The following is a 413-nucleotide window of genomic DNA, read 5'->3' as shown; positions in this document are numbered from 1 at the left end:
GCTTTATACATAAACATTTCTATTTTTATTTAAATAAAACACAAAGCACTTACTATGTGCCAAGCATCGTTCTAAACCCTTGACAAGTATCGATTCATTTGTCATTATCCCCATTTCATAGATGAGGAAACAGCACAGAGAAGAGTTCTGCCCTAGGTTACAAAGCTGGTAGGTGGGTGTTTGAAACCAGGCTGTCTCCATCATGTTTGGTTGGTTGGTTCTGTCTTCTTCCTTGCTATATTCCCAATGTCTAGAATACTGTGGTCAGGAAGTGCTTAAGCAAATCCCCGTGAAGCTCATGTTCTAGTGGTGCAAGACTCACAATCACCGATAATGCAAGATTGCTTCCGATGGATCTTTAAAAAATCTTATCCCTCTTATGGCTTCCCATTACGTCTAGAATGAAACGAGCT

The sequence above is a fragment of the Crocuta crocuta genome, unplaced genomic scaffold (assembly GCF_008692635.1).
Source record: "Crocuta crocuta isolate KB4526 unplaced genomic scaffold, BGI_CrCroc_1.0 scaffold943, whole genome shotgun sequence".
Lineage (NCBI taxonomy): Eukaryota > Metazoa > Chordata > Mammalia > Carnivora > Hyaenidae > Crocuta > Crocuta crocuta.
The sequence above is the reverse complement of the archived record's forward strand: the minus strand, read 5'-3'. Positions refer to the sequence as shown.